Raw genomic sequence first — 23079 nt, 5'->3', positions numbered from 1 at the left:
GACTAGTATCATTTTCAATTTAGGCTTTTCATGGTTGCTAATTTTTGGCATCTAGAAATGATAGTAGTAATTAAATTTAGCCAATGAGATTAACTACAATAACATATATGTGTTAAGTATTTGTATTTCAAATTTAGAAGGGCTCATACGAAAAAACAATCAACATTGAAAAATCTGCATGCAATTTCCCAAATAAATAGAAACATAATTTAAACTTTTTAAATAAAATTAAGAAATCAAAAACTTACATCTACAAAAAGGGAATTATATTTTTGGGATTTTTTGTTCAATGAGTTTTTGAGAGGGATCAGAGGATCACACTGGAATATGACATAATATAAAAAATAAGCAAAATGTTATCAATTAAAACATTGACCTTCCAAATCTAATTTCATGAACAAAAACTTGAATTTTCTTCAGCCACAAGGAGAAACTCTTGAAGGTATGATCTTAAATTCTTAATTATGGATAATTTTGTGGTGTCCAGAATTGTATAAGGAAGACTTAACGAGTGGAAAGCATGATTTGCATATATAACTATAGTTGAAGGTTACACAGATATAATTGTTTTAAAACACTTCAAAAGTGGAGTTGCTAGATGGCAGCTTCTACAACCAATATTCTTTTTTATAAAAGCTGGGATGATCAAGGACAGCATCCAACACAGGTAAAAGGAATAGTATCTCAAGTTATCTTGTTCAGGAAGGATGATAAAAATAGAAAAACACAACTGGAGGTTTTTATGCTGCATTTGCTCTCTGATGATTCTGATGTATGTATGATATGTAGACAGCCAGGTTTTCTATTTAGGGAAGTTTGCTTCACCATTAGAACTATCATGTGAAAAAATACTTGAAACCTCAATGAATTATGATGACATAATTGTTCTTACTTGTCATATTAGGAAGTACATTACTTCATCAGAAAACATTCCTTAAGGTTGCTGTGAATTCTTTGAGGTCACCATAGGGAAATAGAAGTCAACCAGTTCATGATGCTAGTTGTAATAGAAAAATCAGATATTGGTATGAATTGCTAGCCTCAGTGTATAAGTACTATCGAGAGATATTTCACAAGCTGATAAGCACCACAATAATGCATTAATTTTCTTGGCATGTACATTGTGAACAAAGCTCTAGTTTTCTAGACGTGGCTTCAAGGAGTGATGTTGCCTATCAAGCTCGCGTTCAGAAAGAAAGATTTGGTGAGATGATGCATAGAACTTTATGAAAAAATTTATGGCAAGTGCATTGTGGAAAAAGAGGTGTTAGATGTGCTTCCTAAGCATCGTGCTTTCATGCAAATCCTCACCCAAGACCTGAACATGTTTGAAACCATTTCTTTCGTAGTATGTGGAACAAAAGATCCATCATCTCAGCAACCAACACTTCATTTTCACAAAGATAATTACTGAAGAAATACAAGGTTTACTTTAATTTGAGATTTTCTTTTTTTTCTTTTCAAATACGCAATCTCTATTTGTATTTGGACCTCGTAAATAAAATCACTTGATATCTCTTAAGCAACCATTCATTGCGAAGTGACTAAAACTTGGTTAATGTTATGCAACAAAGGATCAAAATTTAAAATGTATGAAATTGCATGGATGGTGATCCTAGAGCTGCATATTTCAGACAAGCCAAGAATGGTTTTTATGTTTGAATCACTCGATCGATGCTGTTGCTGCTTTGCTGGTAAGTATCGATACAAACTATGTCTTTTATTTGTTTTACGTAATTCGATAGGCCATTTTGACATTGTTCGTTGTTACATAATTATTTTTTCTGCTTCTGTGTCCAAAAAATAAGTAGCATAATTTCATCAAAAGATTGTTGAGCTAATGTTATAAAGAGATTAGGTTGACTGATACTGTTTCTTAAAGATGTGATATGATCAACAGAAGAACAAAGGAGTATGAAAATTTAATACCATTTTGCCTATCTCATCTTGATGAGAAACATTAATTGTATTTATGCTCTGAATAATTGCTTGCTTGTTTCTTGTAAGATTAACTGTGTATTTATTTATTTATTTTATGTATTTTGGATGGGATCCTTTCTAAAATCTGGCTTTGATTGTAATAATATTATTCTACATAGTAAATGTCAAATGAGTTTTATTTATCATAATGGAGTAACGTGGCGAAGCAATAAAGAGAGAAAAAAAACATCCTGATGATTAAGGTCAAGAATTTAAGTCTTGATCTAAATAATTGGCTATATTATATTTGAATAAAAATAATTAAATTTTAATATAACATATGTGTTTTATTATTCTAATATAAAATTTTCATATGGCATCCCTAATAACTGGAATCATGTGTTATCTGTATTTTTAATAAGTCGTAATGCTTCAACTATTTAAGGTGGATAAATTCTTTTTATATCTAGTCTATTTTATATCATTCACATGACTTGTTTATTTTTTGAATATTTTATATATTTTTTTAGTTTTATCTACTATTACAGTCATGTCTAGTCCCATACATAATATAACTTAAATATATTTAAAATAAAAATAATTTTTAAAGTATTCATATCAGATAAGATTGATGTAAATTATAATTTTAAGTGTTAAATGTAACTTAAATTTATTTAAAATAAAATTTGATTATTTAAGAATTGTTGTCATATAATATAGAATGTTGATATAAATTAAAATCTTAAGAATTAAATAGATGGTGATTGGAGGGTACCTTAAAATTATAATGCTAATAACTATATTTAGACTCGTGTATTTGCAATTTTGTTTCACTGTGAAGGCAAATAAGAATTGAGATCGGCTTCTCCTTTTATCGTCTCTCTTTCGAAGCCAAACCTCCTATGCTTACTTTCGATCTCGAGCTCTCTCGGTGGTACTCCACAAAACCCTAGGTTCCATTGGCCAAGGAACCCCCGGAGGCATGGGGAACTAGGGGCACCCCGGCGATCAGAAGCACGATGGCGACAAGAAGGATAAAAAGATTGAGTTAGCAGCATCGCCGTCCCAAGTCAAACGGAAGTAATGCAGGCAGAAGGGTTCTGAGGTTGTTGCCTGGCTCCCCACCATCACCTTGCTCTCTAAGTGCCGCCTCCACATCCTCAAGGTCGAGCTCGTCAAAGACTACCTCCTCATGGAGGTGGCGTTCGCCGCCAACCAGGAGCGCCTTTGTCCCTACGAGGAGAAGAACGAGGAGGATCGCTCCAAGTTCGATGATCTTCAGGAGTCACCGATAAGTGTCAGAAACCTGGACGAGCTCATCGATGAGAACCATGTCATCATTTCATCGTCGATCAGAATGAAGTACTACGTTACGATCCTATCTTTTGTCGACAAGGATCAACTGGTATTGGACTATGCTATTTTTATGCACAACAAGGTCAGTTTTGCTGGTTTAATGATTATGGTTTTGGTCGCATGATCTCGGATTGGTGAAGATTTTTAGTGTTTAGGGTGCGAATTGGTTGTGGTTTTCTTGATATACCTAATTTGCTAGTATTCTGATAAAAATAACTTAAAATATTTTGTGTATTTACATACATCACTGGTATTTAGGCTCGACGAACTTGGTTAACTGAAGATTTAGGGTTCGAGTGTTTTGTGGTCAATTTTTATGAGTGAGCATTGTGAAGCATTTGTAGGCATCATACGTTTGCCCATATAATTTCTATTGCCGGGGGTACCTTAAATCTCCAAAAGTTAAGAAGATAACAAAATAATTGAAGTCTATAAGGTAAATGGAGCCCCATTTTGCTAGGATACATAGTAATATGTTAGATTCATGGGTTGGACCGTAGGAGATCCAAGTTCTGATGCATAATGTCTGCTTAATAATCATCAAGTTTTTTTCTTTTTAGGCACTTTGTTTCTTTTGAATGTATCTAAAAGTTTATGTGTTGAATCACTCAATGGTTGCTCCCTCAGATTGATCAACCAGCAATACCGATTGCTATTTTTGCCCATTTCTTGACCTCAGTCAGGTTTTGATAGTCACAACTGCTATGCTGATGAACACTATCTTCCAACTCTTTCGAGTGTAAGTACATTAGATCATTTTGCATTTTGGCTTTCCTGAGTAATGGCTTATCTGGGAATTTAATAGTATCACTAACTAGACAGGACATTTCGACATCCTACAGATAGTGGATCCTATTGGAAGTGCCAATTGGTCCGTGATGCGTGTTGATTGGTCTGAAGGAAAGTGGCATCCAAAAGCATATTGAGCACAAGATGTCACTTTTGAGCTCCCGAAGAATATTTCAGTAAGCATTCTCTCTTTCAAAAATTCATACTTTAGGATGTCCATATGCCTCTAAATTCTTGTTGACTGATATGGGTTTTGTTGACAGTATATACTGATTCTTTCCTTTTTCTGGTTCACCTATTCCTGATTTACTTTCGTTAGTGTTGTCACAATCACCGAAAGCACATCAGATTAGGCAAAAGTAACTTAATCTTTGCAAGCTGACCGCCAAGTTCTATAGTTTTTCTTTTCCTCTGAGTTACTTCAGTGTATTCATGTGCTTAGGTTGAATGAAGCATATAATAGGAAATTGGAACATGTTGTGGTTATCCATATAAAATTCTTGCATTTTTATCATAGATAGTGGTAAGTGGTAGGACTTTGCAAGAAAATGCTTGTTCTATATGGCTTTGTCAACCAAAAACTTTAAGACACTATGCAATTATACAGAGTAGCACGAGACATGCGTGAGACACAGAACAAATGCGGAGGGATTGATGACCTACTATCTGAGCTTTCAGAGAAGTAAATTAAAAAAATATGCGGATGGATGAAATAGAATTACTCAATTACAAGTCCGAATGACTTATAAGAAAATAATGTCATCCGTCGAAAGAAGTCAAATATTTTCTCAACATGTTCACTAGTTGGAGGATTGAACACCAAAGCACCGAAAGCATCTATTTTCATTTTTGTTTAGATAGTATTATTTGGTCCTTTACTATCTCTTACCTATTATGCAAATTCTGCATACTAAAAGGTTAAGTAATGCTTAAAAATAATAACAACAAAGGGTTAAAATCATGGCAAGCATGTCTACTACGTTGGAATATCGAATAATTATTCAAAGTGATCGACTATGCAGTGTTCCGAATACTGGTACTGTTGAAGCTATTAAATAATTGTTTAATGCCATCGACTGTAACAATCTGGTTAGTTCATGCCGAATCATAACTAATACTACAAGAATTTCATTTTCTTTCCATGTTTGACTTGTATTTATCATCACAAAATCTTTGCTGCTATCTGTTTTCAGCTAACAATTATACAACACAATCCGGAAGAGAAACTAATCACTCAAACTTGAGTACACCAAATCTGCTATTTAACTGTTCTTCCAGTGTTTTATAATCAAAGACCAACCTCAACAGTAGTATTGATTCTTTTTTGTTTATATCAATCATGTATTTATTTATTTATTTTGCAGAAAGTGGTGACTGTGAAACCTTGTTTGTGGAATGGAATGAAGAGACTTTGCTACTTGTTTGCTAGGAAATTTTATCCTGAAGCTCTTCACAACCTGATGCAGTTGTTCTCTAATTACACCCTCATACGAGACACATCAGCATGAACACCATTGTTTGGTCTGGTTGTGCCTCCTGACATCACATTGTTGAGTCATTTGCTCCATGAAATCCCTGCCAATTCTTGAACTCAAGCCACCTCATTTTGACACCAAACTCCACCATGTAGCAGCAGAAGAATGTTGGAGGCAATTGGGCTGACTTGAATCTATGTTTCTCTCTAAGTAGGGATGAGGTGGACACTACTTTATTTGATGGTGCACTCCACCCAGTACTGGTCTTCTCTCTGTTTTGTGTTTTCCTGGTTATTTGATCTCTTGAGCAGCAAAATTTTGTTAGTCCATTTAACTTTATAGAGTGCTCAATTCTTTTGTAGAGAGAGATTATAAAACACTTTCTTCGTGAAGTCTTTATGGCAAATCTCTTTTTTTTTTTTGAAAGAAAACTGAAGCACAAAAGGAAGTGAATAATTTGGTTAGCAGTTTCATAAAAGATGTCATTAAAAAAACTTAAACAATAGAGAACAACATAAAAGTTCTGAACTTCTAAGATCTGATCTCAAACACAAGCTATATGGTATATTGTGAACATAGTGAATAACAATTATTATCTAATGGATGTTAATATGTACAACATACTTGTAATGTTATGATGTATAAATCAAATGTAATGTTCTAAATCTCATTAAAATCTGACATAATTTCTAAATCATACATTAAAATGATATAATAATATTTCAAATAATAAAAACCTATCTATTGTGAGGAGGAAGAACAACTTCATGGCTTGCTCAGCTCTTTCACAGGATAATTGATATCAAAATAAGTTGCCCTTGATGTTTAGAGAGAGAGAGATTATCTTCTACTCCTTTGCTTTAAAAATTATATACATATATATATATATATGTATATATATATTATTGGTGAGAATTCTGAAAACATTTTATGCTAATTATTAAATCATTATAGAGATCATTTTTTCGCTAAATACTGAAGACAGCATTTTATTGTGTTTGTAATGAATAAGCACACCGCAACCTTTTTTCTCTCCCGTACGACTACTCAGCACGTGAATCGCACATGTTTCGGATCCGTTTCGAGTGGATGTCGCATCGCACATGCTTCGGACCCGCTTCACTAGAAGATCCGATTCCAGTTGAACTTAACGCGGCCTATATATACATATATCCTCAGTCTCCACCCCCATCCCACTCCCGCTCTCGCTCTCTCTTCTCTTCCTCCTTCGATCTCTCTCCCTCTCTTCGTGTTTGGCTTCGCCGTCCTTGGTCAATCCTCCGTCGTGCCCTCCTCTCTCTCTGTCTCTCTTCGGGCGAAGATGAAGCGGCCGGTGAGGTTCATCGCCGACCCTAGGGCACGGCGCACCGCGTTCAAGAAGAGGAGGGCCTGCTTCCTCAAGAAGGCCTATGAGCTCTCCACCCTCACCGCCACCGACGTCGCCGCCATCTCCTTCGCTCCACATGATGCACCTCCCGGCGCCGTCCCCGACCTCCTCACCTGGCCTCAGGACCGGAAAGAGGTGGTCCGCATTATCCGCCGCCTCCCTAAGTACGGCGACGGCGCCGGTCCCGGCATCAATAAAACGCCGAAAATCAAGCCCCCGGAGGAGGTTGCCGTCGACCAGGCGTGGGACGACCAGGGGGCGCTTTGGACCATCGTGAGGTCCCTGCTGGAACCAGAGATCCTGGCCCTGAGAAATAGCGGAACTAAGTTACCGGAGGAACCGGAGTGCTCGAGCTCCCATCACATCCTAGGGCTTCAAGATCCTCTTCCTCCTCCTCCTTCTCTCGCGGCGGCGATCGTCGACGATGCCTCCGACCCCACTGCCATGAGGATTCACGAGCTCCTGAGTATGCCCGATACCTTCTACGGGAACGATGAGGCCTCCTTCGCTGAGTTGCTGTACCTGATGCAACAAGAGTAGACCAGCAACATCTGCGATAACTTCTTCAGCTACAAGGAAAATGGGTATTTTTTTTCTTTTTATTGCGAAGTTGGATACACAGTCAAAATCTGTCCTCTGATTCCACGAGCAATAAAATCAGCTTCTTTTTAAACAAAAATCGTGCAAAATTTTACTGGTAACATCTATTCAGCAACCAGAGTGCCAAATAGATGACTTGCATACACCATTGTTTCATACTTGTTTACCTCTCAGTACTTCTTTACATTTAGATTAGCTCAAGAAATAATAAGATTTTCTTATGCATTTTGTCTTTCCGACAAGAGTTACTTGACAGCAGTATCCAATTTTAGGCTTTTAGCCAATGATCTAACACTAGCGAGTTAAGAACTGCTTTCATATTTTATCCTTTCTCAATCAGTGCCATCTTGTGTTTCAATGGGTCATAGAGGAACTCTCAATTGTTCATCTCCTTATAAGTACATTTATAAGAGATGAATTATCCTACTTTGCTTTGATCATATGTTTTAATTGTTTATTTTTGGGGTTTTAAGTATGCTGTCTGCAGTCCTATCACAATCACTTTTGCCTCGAGTGCAGGTATGTCTTTGGCAGGCATATTCATCTACCAAGTTAGCTGTTTTTAAATGTTTATGCTTGCCTTTACTCTGAACTATAACCTACATTGTCTTACATTATCTTGGCATTTACTGTAGTTTAACAAGTATCATTTTCAGTTTAGGCTTTTATTCATGATTATTCAATTTTGGCACCTAATTCATGATTGTTACATTATACTAATACATCCACCGTGTCCCCATTTTTTCTATTGGACATCATGTCTCGTAGTCAGCCTTAACAACATTAACTCAATGAACATTGCCAAATTATTTCTCGATATAATATTGCCCATGCTAATGGATAAGGGAACCAAACATATGCTTTATTTCTCTGGCTGAACTTACCAATTAATTAAGTATTATCATTCGAGTGCTGAACATTGACTTATAGTTTAATGAAAAAGATTAATGGTGGTGAAGTCCTATAATATTGATGTGAAAAATGAGACCATGGGAAAATGGAAAGCTTATTTGAATTATCTGTAGCAATATGAATCAGTGAAATCTAAAAATGCTCTTTGTTAAGGATCATTTTTCCAGTGGTTTGGACTGACCATTGACTGATGCATCTCATCATCAAGACTCTCAGTTTCTAATTTTGGTGGTATTCAACAGTTGCAAAATTCATTTAAATATAGATCGACATAATATTTAGGAACTTTAAGACCAGAAGGGTGGATGAAGAACTCATTCATCCATAATATCCTTATAAGTGCACTAATAAGATGCATAAAGCAGACTCGCACTATAATTTCTTCATTCATATTGCTTATGGCAGATAAATTGATGAGTTTCTTTAAGCTAAGGCAAAACTGAGGCTATGCATTCTATGAAACCAAGTTATAATTAAGTGTACTATCTCATTTCCGTTCTATACTATAAGAATTCCAAAGGAGTGTAACTGGGTTTATGTGATAAACTTGAAAAATGTCCCGGGGATATAAATAAACAAACTGTTCTACTATCGTTGGTGTTTGCCAATGATAGGTTTTCAATCTCTCCCTTATCAGAATAAGTATAATTTTGCTGAGTGTTGGTTGCTAATGAAGAGTGATGTCTGGAGCAGAGAAAATTGGCTCAACATGGTCTCTAAAGATCTTTACACGGTAGAGGTAACTGATCTTTACATGGTCTCCAAGTATATTGTTGTTCATGTTACCACCAATTCTTTTTCTTTCTCCTCTAACTATCAAAATGAATGGCAAATTAACACTGTTTAGGATGTTGGTTTCATGTTAATTAGTTCTCACATTAGTTCTGTGCTTGTAGTTAATCTGTGTTTGTTCTGTTCTTCCCCTTTAATTAACTTCTGATTTCTATTATGATATAGTTTTTGTATAATACATTCTTTTTGTAACTTAATTTTTCTTATACTCCTCAAATTTGTCTGAAGAAATGATTTTGCGTTGTTTTAGTTGCCTCTTAATCTGCAATGGCTTTGTTCACTCCATCAGGTCTTGTAATGCAGAAGGATTTGCTGACTTCAAGCGACCGCTCAACGAGATGCCATCAAGCATCTATCTTTTCTCATTCAACTAGCAGTGTTGAGAACTTGCTCTTTCTCAGAGCACATCCTGTCTCCACCAATCTACTATGCAAACCATCATCTTTGACAAGACACCCTGAAGGAGGCCATTTTTAGATTTACCCATGAGTGGCAGCCAGTGCTATTTATTTGATTCTTAGAAGTTTTCAGCTTCATGTGGCAACAAGTTCTAGCTTGATGATGTCAGTGAATCTCAACAGTTTGTTCCAGATATTTTGAATGGAATATTTGAAATAGCAATTGAGATGGAAAAGATTGAGAAGAATTCATTGAGAAGCAAAATGCTGGAGGGGTATCTTATGGTAGCTCTGTTTGTGCCATCAACATCAACCAGACTTTCCTTTGAGCCAGCTATAAAAAGGTTAGGAGGAGAAGTTTTTGATTAAAAAAGAAGCACGTGAATTTTCTTCAACCACGAAGAGAAACTCCTGAAGGTATGATCTTAATTATGGATAATTTTGTGGTGTCCAGAATTGTATAAGGAAGACTTAACGAGTGGAAAGCATGATTTGCAGATATAACTACAGTTGAAGGTTACACAGATATAATTGTTTTAAAACATTTCAAAAGTGGAGTTGCTAGATGGCAGCTTCAACAGCCAATATTCTGTTTTATAAAAGCTGGGATGATCAAGGACAGCATCCAACACAGGTAAAAGGAATAGTATCTCAATGTTATCTTGTTCAGGAAGGATGATAAAAACAGAAGAAGACAACTGGAGGTTTTTATGCTGCATTTTCTCTCAGATGATTCTTATGTATGCATGATTTGTTGACAGCCAGGTTTTCTATGTACGGAAGTTTGCTTCACCATTAGAACTACAGAGGAAAAAATACTTTAAACCTCAATGAATTATGATGACATAATTGTTCTTACTTGTCAGATTAGGAAGTACATTACTTCATCAGAAAATGTTCCTTAAGGTTGCTGTGAATTCTTTGAGGTCATCACAAGGAAATAGAAGTCAACTGGTTCATGATGCTAGTTGTAATAGAAAAATCAGATATTGGTATGAATTGCTAGCCTCAGTGTATAGGTACTATCGAGAGATATTTCACAAGCTGATAAGCACCACAATAATGCATTAATTTTCTTGGCATGTACATTGTGAACAAAGCTCTGGTTTTCTAGAAGTGGCTTCGAGGAGTGATGTTGCCTTATCAAGCTTGCGTTCAGAAAGAAAGATTTGGTGAGATTATGCATAGACCTTTATAAAGAAATTCATGGCAAGTGCATTGTGGACAAAGAGGTGTTAGATGTGCTTCCTAAGCATCCTTACCCAAGACTTGATGAGGTACGTGAACATGTCTGGAACCATTTCTTTCTTAGTATGTAGAACAAAAGATCCATTGTCTCAGCAACCAACACTTAATTTTCACAAAGATAATTGTCGAAGAAATGCAAGGTTTACTTTTATTTGAGACTTCCTTTTTTTTCTTTTCTAAATACTGCATCCTCTATTTGTGTTTTGACCCCCATAAACAAAATCACCTGATATCTCTTAAACAACCATTCATGGCGAAGTGACTAAAACTTGATTAATGTTATGCAACAAAGGACCAAAATTTATGAAATTGCATTGATGGTGATCATAGAGCTGTATATTTCAAACAAGCCAAGAATGGTCTTTATGTTTGAATCACTCCATTGATGCTGCTGCTGCTTTGTTGGTAAGTATCGATACAAACTATTTCTTTTATTTGTTTTACGTAATTCGATAGCCCATTTTGACATTGTCCATTGTTACAGAATTCTTTTTTCTGCTTCTGTGTCCATTGTTAATGGCTGAAAAACAAGTATCTTAATTTCGTCAAAAAGATTGCTAAGCTAATGTTATAAAGAGATTAGATTGACTGATTCTGTTTCTTAAAGATGTGATGTGATTAACAGAAGCAGAAAGGAGTATGAAAATTTAATGCTATTTTGCCCATCTCATCATGATGAGAAACACTAATTGTATTTATGCTCTGAATACTTGCTTGCTTGTTTCTTGTAAGATTAACTGTGTATTTATTTATTTATTAATTTTATATATTTTGGATGGAATCCCTTCTAAAATCTAGCTTTGATTGCAATCATATTATTCCACATAGTAAGTGTCAAATGAGTTTTATTTACCGTAATGGAGTAATGTGGTGAACCATTAAATAGAGAAAAAAAAACATCCTGATTATTAAAGTTAAGAATTTAAGTCTTGCTCTAAATAATTGGCTATATTATATTTGAATGAAAATAATTAAATTTTAATATAACATATGTGTTTTATTATTTTAATACAAATTTTTCATAAGGCATCCCTAATAATTGGAATCATGTGTTATCTCTTCCACGGTATTTCTAATAAGTCGTAATGCCTCAACTATTAGGATTGATGAATTCTTTTTATGTCTGGTCTATTTTTATATCATTCACATTGACTTGTTTGTTTTCTGAATATTTTATATAATTTTTTTAGTTTATTCTTCTATTGCAGTCATGCCTAATCCCATATATAATATTACTTAAATATATTTAAAATAAAACTAATTTTTAAAGTATTCCAATCAGATAAGATTGATGTAAATTATAATTTTAAGAGTTAAATGTAACTTAAATATATTTAAAATAAAATTTAATTTTTTAAGCATTCTTGTCATATAATATAGAATGTTGATGTAAGTTAGAATCTTAAGAATTAAATAGATAGTGATTGGAGGGTACCTTAAAATTAGAAGGATAATAACTATATTTAGAGGGGTGTATTTGTAATTTTGTGTCACTTTGAAGGCAAATGAAAACTGAGATCGGCTTCTCTTTTTCCGCCTCTTTTCCAAAGCCAAATCCCCAAGCCTTACTCTCGATCTCGAGCTCTCATGGTGGTACTCCTCGAAACCCTAGGATCCATGGGCCAGGGAACCCCCGGAGGCATGGGAAACTAGTGGCGCCTCGGCGATAGGAAGCACGATAGCAACAAAAAGGACAAAAAGTTCGAGTACTACGTTAGGATCCCGTCTTTTGTCGACAAGGATCAACTGGAACTGGACTTTGCCATTCTTATGCCCAATAAGGTCTGTTTTGCTGGTTTAATGATTATGGTTTGGTCGCATGATCTCGGATTGGTGAAGATTTTTAGTGTTTAGGGTGCGAATTTGTTGTGCATTTGCATAGATCACTGGTATTTAGGCTCGACGAACTTGGTTAGCTGAAGATCTGGGGTTCGAGTGATTTGTGGTCAATTTTTATGGGAGAGAATTTCTTGCATTATGAAGCCTTTGTGGGCATCATACGTTTGCCAACATAATTTCTATGGCCGGGGGTATCTTAAATGTCCAAAAGTTAAGAATATAATAAAAGAATTGAAGTCTAGAAGGTAAATTTGCCCCATTTTGCTAGGATACATGGTAATATATTAGATTCATGGGCTGGACTGTAGGAGATCCAAGTTTTGTTGCATATGCCTGCTTAAGAATCATCATGTTCTTTTCTTCTTAGGAACTTTGTTTCTTTTGAATGTATCTAAATGTTTGTGTGTTGAGTCACTCAATCTAGGAAACCTATGTTGGGTAGCTAGAGCATTGATTTTGTTTTTACAAATTATATTATCTACTCTGTTTGATTTGAATTCTAATCCTTTAAGATTGTTTCATTTATTTTCAGTAGTCATTTAATTTTGTGAGTTAGTCAAAGTCTTTGATAAAGTGACAGTTTGGGTTCTTTTTTTATCTATATGTTTGAATAATTGGATATTATTCAAATGGTGGCCTCTTTAGCTTCTTAATAGATGGGTTGTGTACTTGCTTTCAACAATCGTAGAAATTCTAAATGTGAGAAGAAATTTGGGTCGCCCACTCCTGTATGTCTTGCCTCCATCTCCACCTCCACCTCCACCTCTTCCTTTAGTTTTCTGTTGTTTTTTCCTTCTTCTCTTATTTGAATATTTTCAAAGTGACTCAAAACATTTCTTGAAAATAAAGAAGAAATGTCTTATTTAGCTTGTCTACCTCTTGTTTTGGACTTCTCCTAGGAGTAAAAACAAGTGTTCGGTCCAATCCTTATTGAAGAGACAGCTGCAGAGATTGAAATATAGTTTTCTTGAAAAGCTTTCTTACAGTTGGTTGACACTTATTTTGTCTCCTCTGCAGTGTAACCTACACTGAATGGGCTGGAATATTTTTATTGGTTGAATCAATATACAACTTGACTTGTTTATAGGTGTGGGTGAAGAAACCGGTCAAGCTACATCTAACTCTGGATTTTTCCAATCCAGAAGATTTTGCAGAATTATTATGTACCTGTATCTTATTCAACTGAAGTGTAAAATAATTATTGGTCTTTGTCCTTTTTATTTTAGCCTGTGCTTTAGATGTTTCTAATCCTTACCTTTTATGCATCTTCACATGACATGATACATAATGATATGCTTCTTACTTGGTGGCTTTTGTTCACATAATTGTTAAATTCTGAAATATTATATCAGGATATGTTGTTATTGAGTGGATAAATGGGTGATTAGATTAAAATGTCTTTTGCAGATCTTGTATGTTGTTGGGCTTCTTCAGGATGAACTGGATCCTATGGTTTCTGTCATGAAAGTTGAAAAAGCTTCTTTGGAATCTTATACTGATATTGGTGGCTTAGATGCACAAATTCAATAAATTAAAGAAGCTGTTGAAATTCCTCTTACTCATTCTGAGCTGTATGAAGATATTGGAATTAGGCTTCCCAAGGGAGTTATACCATATGGGGAGCCTGGAACTGGGAAAACTTTACTTGCCAAGGTGAGAGTGTAGCATGTGAATTTCCATAACATGGACTTTACAACTTTGCCCCACACATTCTTTACCCTCGATCTTCTCTATTCTCTCGATCTCTATTTAGTTACATTTGTATAGAATATAGATTAGTATATCTACCAGCATTTATTATGAGTAAATAGAGAAGAGAAATGAGAAAGGATGTTTTTATTGCTTGTGCACTTCTTCTTTACCAATGGATGTCTTTTTTTAAAAAAAATTGACCTTCTATTATTACAAATTTACAATCTAGATGGTGGTGGCCAATTAAAAAAAAAATAGCTTAACTGAGTTTCACTTTAGAATTGGAATTATCTTTCTCTTGTGGGTTTGCGACCTAAAAGGTTTTTGCCATCCAATTTGTGTTGCATGGTGATCTGAATGCTGTGGTATCTGCATTGGTTATTGCAAAGTCTTAATTTTTGTACTATTTATGAATGCTTAATTTCAGGCTGTGGCTAACTCAACTTAAGCAACTTTCTTGCATGTTTTTGGAAGTGAGTTGATTCAGAAATATTTGGGTGATGGCCCAAAACTTGTTAGAGAACTGTTTAGAGTGGCAGATGAACCTTCTTCTTCGATAGTCTTTATTGATGAGATAGAAGCAGTTGGCACCAAAAGGTCTGTCGATGAGAAATAAAAGTCCCACTTTTTTCTTTCTCTTGTATGTAAATCATAGTTAAAATTATCAGACTATTCTATCTGACCAATTTTAGATATGATGCTCATTCTGGTGGTGAGCGTGAAATACAGAGAACCATGTTGGAATTGCTGAACCAGTTAGATGGTTTGGACTCAAGGGGGGATGTTAAGGTCTTGCAACCAACATAATTGAAAGCCTTGATCCAGCCTTGCTTCGGCCTGGTCGTATTGATGGGAAGATTGAATTCCCGTTGCCAGACATTAAACATCGTATTTTTCAAGTTTGTTATGTTTCATGAACAAATATAGGATACTTATAGAACACCGGTGCATGTTTTTGTACACTTTGTGGGTTCTTGCTAAATTCTTATTTTCATGTTAATTTCTTTAGATACATACCTCTAGAATGACGCTGGCCAATAATGTCAACCTGGAAGAATTTGTCATGACAAAGGATGAGTTCTCTGGAGCTGATATCAAGACAATCTGTACTGAATCTGGCTTGCTTGCTTTAAGAGAGCGTAGGATGAAGGTGTGTCACATATTTATATCTAAAATTTTATTCTTTTATATAGAAGGTCATTGTTAGATAAAGCTTTTGTTATTACACTAATATTATCAGCAATTGTTATTGTGGTCTTATATACCTTTTGTTTGGGATGTATACATGCTTTTTTAAATGGATATTGACTTTTGAATGCCAATTGTCCATACCCAAGGGATTTTATGAATTTTTCCTATGTTCCTATTAAATGTTCAGAAATTGATCACTTAAAAAGTTAACCACTAAAAGACAGGAGAACTTTTCATATTACCTCTCCTATTCTATAAAGGTAACTCATTTCTTTATAATTTAAATGTGATGGTTCATGTAAGCTGTATTTAGTCTACGTTCTCCATTAGATTGCTTTTCAGATTCATATTATAAAGCTGTATTGTCTAGATGACTTCTTCTGACCCCAGTTATAGTTCCTGGTATGTATTTTATAAAGCCACTAATTTACCCGAATGGGGGTTCCTTGATGATTCAAGTTCTTATTACTTCTCTTTCTTGGGGCAAGAGGATCATGACCATTTTAGGAAGCTAAATTTTGCATCAATCTTTATTAGTGTATCATTGCTTTGGATAAAACTTGTTATAAGAAGTAGAATAAAGAACCGGAAACGATCATTCTTTGGGCTGGATGTAATAAAGTTATTTACATGTTGAGGGAGATTTACTTACAAAAGCATATTGGAAATTTGTTCAGGTGACATTTTTGGTGATCTCTGAACACTCAAGTCTATGCTTCATATTTTCAAGTCTAAAGGTCTACAATCAGGTTTAGAAGCTCGGTCGACTTCTGGTCTTGACACCTTGTTGCATTGGTATCTCACCAGTTTATCGGGCAATATTCCAACCTTTTTCACACATTATCAGTAAAAGATAATACAAAAACAACACCATTTGGTATTAAACCATAAGATCCATATAGGTCCTTACTCAGGCTAATTAAGGTTTGTCATAGGCTCTAAACCTCCACCAATGTGTCTTAACAGTGGTTGACCGCTGAAACAGTTTGTCATGCTGCAAGAATAGAGATCCTCTTCTTCCTCCGAAAATAAAAAATGGAAAGGAAAGATACTACTTATCTATTTTGTTCCCATTTCTTATGACAGCTTATCTCTGGTATAGAGAAGTGATGTGGTGATGCCTTGGCTCTTGGAAATGTCATGATCTCGTCTTAATTTCTGATTCTCTGTTCTTTGTTTTTCTTTTCCCCATTCTCTTTCATAGCCTTGAGAAGTGAGACAATTTGGGAGAGAATCATTTAATGCCCTCCATAATGAAATAAAGAAAAATTCAACTTAAAAAGTAAAATATAAACTAAATAAGATCAGTTCGACGTAAAAGAATATGGTTTGGCTTATAAGTAAAATTCTTGCTCTTGGGCACATGTTGGATCATATAGTTGATAAGAAAAAATACGAATAATTCAAAACTAATATTGTTGATATGGATTATGATGGTTTTCAAACGTTTGTTTTAATCAAAGGTTTTTCAAATAAGATCGTCAAATACTTGAATATTTTCCTTGGCTTGGTGTATATTAAGTTTGACAAATCTGATATGGTAGGGACATACCCAACAAATGGAACATTAACTAGTCTTCTTTGAAGAGACACTCTCACTTGACTAGTTTGAGTTGGACTACACGTCTTTAGTGGTTGGATCGGCTAGTTGAATTTGACCTGCATTGGATTGAGAGTTTAAACTAATACCCATTTGCTTTATCTTGCATTCCCAAAGTGCCCTCAGTTACATATCAAAGTAATTTGTAGCTACATCATCTTACGCTCAACTAACTCATGCAGACTTCAAGAAGGCCAAGGAGAAGGTGACGTTTAAGAAGAAGGAAGGGGTGCCTAAGGGACTACATGTGAGCTATTAATTCGCTTGCCTCATAACATGAAGGGGTGCCTAAGGTGCACATGACATTTCCAGAAAGGGTCAGGATTCATGCTGACTAAGTTGAACTATTGATCTTTTGTGTTTTGGCTAAAGCATAAAGAAGGATCACTAATTCACTCGCAGTTTTTCTCGGAATGTTTAATTGCCGCATGAGCAAGTGGTCTCAGGTATTTGTTATTGCCACTGTGGACCACTAACCTTCAAGATATTGTTGTCTAAACTATATCATGTCTGATATTGAGCAAGTTTTAGACATCAAAAAGATAAATCAGTTTATTCTTGTTGAAACTTGTAGGTCGTGCTAATTCCATTGAGTTTTAGACCACTAGTCTTTACTTTTGCCGGCCTTATTCCCTTTGGTTATTTGGCAAATCTTTACACAAGTGTTTTGGTCTCTCTTTATTGATCTATGTTGTTCAGTAGTTTTCGTCTCTCTTAATTCACTAGATTCATTCTGTCTTTAGGTACAATTGCTCACACTTCAAGCAAAGACTATTTCCAGGTGACTTTGATGCCCCTAAGTCGGAGCTTAAAGATCATTTTTATCATTATCTTTTTTGCTTTTTTTGCATGTTTCTTTTCTCTCACCTCAATTATGTGGATTGTATTATAATTATTTGAATTTATTATATTTGCACATTTAATATTTGGGATTTGCCACATGACGAAGATCTGATTGAATGTTTCTGAACCAATTAAGCTTTTACCTTATTGTTTGATGATTATACTCAGACGTCAATGATGGGAAATAATTCACATAATTGACCCTAAATAGTTGGATTATAGTGTTTTTGTTGGTATAATGTAGTTCAAATATTGATTTAATTGTGTCGAAATGTTTGTCTTGATAGCGCTAAACCATTTTGACCAAATTTCTGCATAGGACAAGTAGCACATTTAACATTAATATCCTGTGGAACTTTATTTTGTTACGAGGAAAGGATTTTTGGTTACATGAAAACATCATGAGGTAAATCTAAAACTGATATTCCTGTAAAGTTAGGAGTTTAACAATGCAAGCATGCTACGTGGTTCTGTTCTTGGATATTTGGAATCTACATATTCATATAGCAGTAGTAAGATCTCATGATAAATTACCATTTCTGAAATTGTATCTAATTAGCCCTCATTTTCCATGAGACTGGGTGTATACCCCATCAGTAGAAAGAGTTTTGGTTTGTACTCATGATATGCATGACTTTAGTTACATTGATATCAAAGAAAGATGTAGAATGTCAAAAACTAGCAGAATGGACTGTAAGATTTCTTGTGGGTTAATTTATGGGATGTTGTTTTGTTTAGACCGGTATAAGATGGGCGGTGTTTAGCAGTCTCTGAATAGATACGCGGACCCCCCTTGTTTTGGGTGTTTTGATCTAACTTATTAAGAAAAAAAACTATTTATTAAATGGTTTAGAATACGAGCCCTCTTTGCCCACGAGCTGCCTGCTATCAGTTGTCGTCGCACACATGCTGCTCATAGTGCGCACAATGTGCCACTAATTCTGGGTATGCTTCCTCCTCTTTGCTTTCATCTTCCTTCCAGTGATTTAAAAAGCGCTAGGCGCCAAGGTCCAAAAACGCCCGAGGCGCTAGGCGAGCGAAGCGAGGGCTAAAATATAAAAATATATAATATAATTAATAAATATAATTATTTAAAATTTTAAATAAAAATATGCTATTAAATTAAGAAAATTTAAGATACAAAATCACAATGTCACAATAACAAAAAGTTTTAACATTCAAAATAATAAAATTTTACATCAAAGTCATTCATCATAATCAATATTATCGTCATTTTCACACAAATCATTTTCATTAAATTCGTCTTTTTCCTCTTGTCCTTCGACTTCTTCCTCTTCATCAAAATATGTTTAATTCTCTATGTCTTCAATAATAACAAGAGCCGAGTTTGATGCTTTTGCACTCATTTTTCTCTTTGTCATATGTCTTATATATGTTTGTAATTCTCCAGCACCTAAAGCTCTTGCCACATCTCCTTATGTCAATCTATCATCTTCAAATATAAGCTCATCTTCGGCATCTTGCAAGTTAGCACCCATTTCTCCTACCAACTACTCATTTGAATCATCAATATCTTACGATGAGATTGAATCGATTCTATTTTACAAATCATGATGAGCCTTCAAAGCTTAATTATACTTTATGTAAAAAAGATCGTGTAATCGTTGATGTTCCAACCGATTTCTTCTCTTCGAGTGAATCTGTCATGTCATATAATTTAAAAATATATTAATATATCTATCTAAATAAATTAATTAATTAAAATAAAAATATTTAGTGATTCTTAAATGCTCAAAGACACTCTAGTTTCGCTCACAACCCGAAGCACTACATGTCAAACTAAGTACTTTGATAGCAAATTACTGTAAGTTCGGAGTGAAGTTTCCAAATAGACTCCACCATTCAGCTACAAAATTTATGTTATTATTAGCAATAACATAGTAACATAATATATATGAAATTAATTATATCAAATTATTAATACTTGGAGACGTAGTTGTCCTGGATCGAACGGCCATTGGAATTCCAAAAAGATCTTCGGTATTTTTATATAAAGATAATTCACGAATAATCTTATCTTGAACCTCAAGGCTGGGAACTAATCTTGCAACGCATTGATATAACCGATCCAAAACTTATGCATCAAACCCAACAAATTTAATTTTATAAAAGAATTCAGGGTTCAAATAATATCCTACTGCATGTAAGGGACGATGAAATTGACAATTCCATCTTTCATCAATGATTATAAAAATTTTCTCATATTTTGCTTCATTTTCATTAAAAAACCTTTTAATCGTCTCTTTTGCTCTATCCATAGCCTCATAAATATATCCCATTACAGGTTTATTTTCATTATCCAACAACCGAATAACTCGAACAAAAGGGCTCATTACCTTTAATGTATAAACTACATGATTCCAAAAGGATGGCATTAAGATGATATCAGTAGCCCTCTTGCCTTTTGCTTCTTTTGCCCATTTGCTTGTCACCCATTTCTCAGAGGTAAACATGTTTCTCAGATTATGTTTTTGCCGATGCACGCTCTGTAATGTCAAGAATGAAGTAGCAAATCGGGTGACACCATATCTCACTAATTCTTTATTCCCTATAAATTCTCTCATCATATTCAAAGCCCCAATATGATTATAAAAAAATCCAACAACAAAAATTGCCCTTTCTAGGGTTTTCTTGATGTCTAAGATCTTTCCAATATCCTCCAACATTAAATTAATACAATGTGCTGCACATGAAGTTCAATATAAGTGTTGTCTTTTTGTTTCAAGCAATTTACTTGAGACAAATGATAACAAAAATGATAAGACTTAAGAGTTTAACACATTTAATTGAAAATAAAATAATTAAAAAATTTAAAAGATTAATATTACCAGCTAATACATAGTTGTTTCTATTGTCGATTATGATTTGAATGATATTTTATTCTCTAATTTCTTTCACGAAGTTGTCAAGTAAATCATATATCTTGTCTCCAGATTTTACAAAAGATGAAGCATCTATTGACTTTACAAACATAGTCCCTAAAGAACAATTAACCATAAAATTAATTATACTCCTGCGCCTCCTGTCAATCCAAATATCTGACATAATAGAGCAACAATGTGTTGCCCATGATTCTTTATAACCCTTTAGTAAGTTATTTGTATAATTCAACTCTTTTTGCAACAATGGAACTCGCATCTCATAATATTAACTTGGAGGTTTTAATCCTGCACTATATCTTCCAATAGCTTCAATTATATCCTTAAAACTATCTAAACGAGTTGTAATAAGGGGAAGACCAGCCTGATAGAAGAAGCGAGCAATGTGCTGAATTGTTCTTCCCCTTGTTTTTTATCACAAGCATCACTTATATTTGTTTGTCTAAATTTTGAGCCTCCTGCTTGTCCTTGTTGTTTCTGGGATCCTTGAAACATATATAGATCCATCGGTCCTTTTTTACCCTTTTTAGTACTCATAACTTCTTTTCCTCTTTTGTCGTATACTTTTTTCCCACTTGAGTTAATACTCATAAAATAATCTTCTTCTTCGTCCCTAAGATGTTCAACATTGTCTTCTAGTAAATTCCCATAAGATTCATTCTTTTGTGTCTTCTTTTCATTCATATAACTCAGCAACTCTTCTTTTACCTCAGGTGGACACTTTTTGCAAGCTACTGCATTCTTGAAATTTCCTACTAGGTGTTGTTTTGTACGAAAAATACCATCTCTAGTAGTCTTATCGCAGAATATGCAAGTCACTGCATTAGGATCTTTCGGATCCTTTAGATAATTATAACTCCATGCAGGATCTTTTTTTGATGCTATTGGAGACTCTCTTGAGTTGCTCTGTATACTTGCCATTTATCTTGAAACCTAACAATAATTTCAAATAAATAAAAATTAATAGTATTAAAATCAAAATAATATATTATTAATCTAATAAATACAAATACTATTATTACTCTATTATTAACAGTATACAGTATACTGTTAACAGTATACAGAAGGAGAAGAAGGAAGAGGAGTGTAAGGGGGTGCTGACTGAGAAAAGAGGAAGCGGTAGCGGCGACAGCGGCAGCGAGCAGTGGTGAGCAGCGGGAGCGGGAGTGGGAGTAGGATCGGCGAGCAGCAGGAGCGGCGACAGCGGTAGCGGTAGCGAGCAGCGACAGCGGCGAGCAGCGGGAGCGGGAGCGGCAACGAGCAGGGTTAGGGTTGGGCAGCGACAACTGATATCGGTTTTAGTTGGTTCGATTGAACCAACTAAAGCACCAAGACCGAACCAGACCTAAAATCATGGTTCGGTCGCCTGGTTTAACCCAGGCGCTAGCCCAAAGCGTCCAGCCCCTAGGCTCGGGCGAGCACCCAAGCAGCACCTCTTTGAAGCGCGCTGCCTGGAAGTGAAGCGAGGCGCTCGGGCCTTGCCTCGCCTCGCCCGAGCGCCTAGGCGAGCGCCCAAGCGCCTTTTTAAATCACTGCTTCCTTCACCACTTTCTCCACGTCTTTCTTGTTTCCCTTCCTCTTCCTCCACCATCTCATCTTCTTCCTTTCTCTTCCTCCTTTCTCCTTCTCTTATCCTTTTATCTTCCTCCTCTTCCTCCATCACCTCCTCTTCTTCCTACCTACTTCAACTTCCTCCTCTTTCTCCACTGCCATCTGTGCCTTTCTCATCTCCTTCTTTTTCCTCTTTGAGTCTTCGGTACATACTAGTGTACAACATGTCGATACACATACCAACTAGTACATATCGGTCTGGCTAGGGACCGATACCAGTGGTCATACGAGACAACAATCCTTGGGTTACTTAACAATGATGTTAATGTGAACAATTATTCTTGGGTTTCAATACAAACAAATGCTTAAGAGTTAAGAAATTAAAAGCGTGAAGGATGTTGAGAATCAGGAGAGGGGAAAGATGGTCGCAATATTTTCTTTCATTGGTAATCTTTTAAAGTGCTAATAAGTAATAACTATACATTTCATGCGAGATCGTATTCTACTCTAGGATTTATTTGAAGCAAAAGTATCTTCTTTCTTCAAATCCTTGCTTGGCACTTGTATTTTTGCTAATCTAGCAACA

At 35.2% G+C, this 23079-nt stretch overlaps 1 pseudogene; it reads left to right on the top strand.

Annotated features, from left to right (window-relative positions):
- Nucleotides 1-3082: 3082 nt before the first annotated feature.
- Nucleotides 3083-17818, top strand: LOC135599136 (26S proteasome regulatory subunit 4 homolog A-like; annotated as a pseudogene).
- Nucleotides 17819-23079: the final 5261 nt, after the last annotated feature.

This window comes from Musa acuminata, chromosome BXJ2-1 (genome assembly GCF_036884655.1).
Source record: "Musa acuminata AAA Group cultivar baxijiao chromosome BXJ2-1, Cavendish_Baxijiao_AAA, whole genome shotgun sequence".
In the NCBI taxonomy this organism is placed as follows: domain Eukaryota; kingdom Viridiplantae; phylum Streptophyta; class Magnoliopsida; order Zingiberales; family Musaceae; genus Musa; species Musa acuminata.
This window is presented reverse-complemented; position numbering and strand designations above follow the sequence as displayed.